Source organism: Misgurnus anguillicaudatus, chromosome 2, assembly GCF_027580225.2.
Source record: "Misgurnus anguillicaudatus chromosome 2, ASM2758022v2, whole genome shotgun sequence".
NCBI lineage: Eukaryota > Metazoa > Chordata > Actinopteri > Cypriniformes > Cobitidae > Misgurnus > Misgurnus anguillicaudatus.
Window position 1 is genome coordinate 48,551,488 of NC_073338.2, and position 914 is coordinate 48,552,401.

Genomic DNA, 914 nt, shown 5'->3' on the forward strand with positions numbered 1-914 from the left:
ACTTTTACTTAAAAAAAATCGGAAAAAGAAATCGGCGCCTGTGCTTTCAATGATGTTTTGGTATGTGGTCTGTATAGGCTAGCCTGGTCCAACCAGACTCTCGTACATTCATTTCATTTGTACAGAGAGTCTGGCCACTCTCCATTGCAAAGCGTTACTTCCGTTAATGAGGGTCCATTGCTGAAGTTTAAAACTATTGGATCTGCCCAGAGTCACTCAGGATCTGCCAAAGCCAATCGCTAACGTGTGGTTGTGACGTATATCATGCACCGAAACCGTCTGGAAACAACAAGTCAGAATAATCAGACAAACAAAACTTAGCAAACCTGGTTCTTGCTCCCGCTTTAACTTCTGTATATTCGGCAGTTTTGCAACAACGGACCGAATAGCTTTTCTCACGTCTTTCTTCGCTGCCATTACTGAACTACAACTCAAACTGACGCACGACCTTAACGTCATCGTTCTTAGCCACCCCCATCTGTTTGCTGATTGGTCCTGCAGATTTTTGCAGGAGAAAACGAAACTCTACAGAGCAATCCCAGACGTACTGCTGAAGCGAAATAAAAATTAAGCGGAAGCACGTCGGAGGGCGGAGCCAGGCTATGTATAGGCTACTCATTGGGGTGGTTTCCCGGACAGGGATTAGCTTAAGCCAGGACTAAGCCTTAGTTTAATTAGGAAACATAACTAGTTTTAACAAACATACCTTACTAAAAACATTATGTGTGTGCATTTTGAGGCCAACCAAAGGGCACTTATGTGTTTTAAGATATGTGAGTTCAAGTTGTTTTTAGTTTGGACAGCCGTTACATTTGTTTTAGTCCAGGACTAGTCTAATCACTGTCAAGGAAACCGACCCATTATGTTTTGGAAGACAGATTAAGTCTTTAAATAAATCGACACAGGAAACAGGC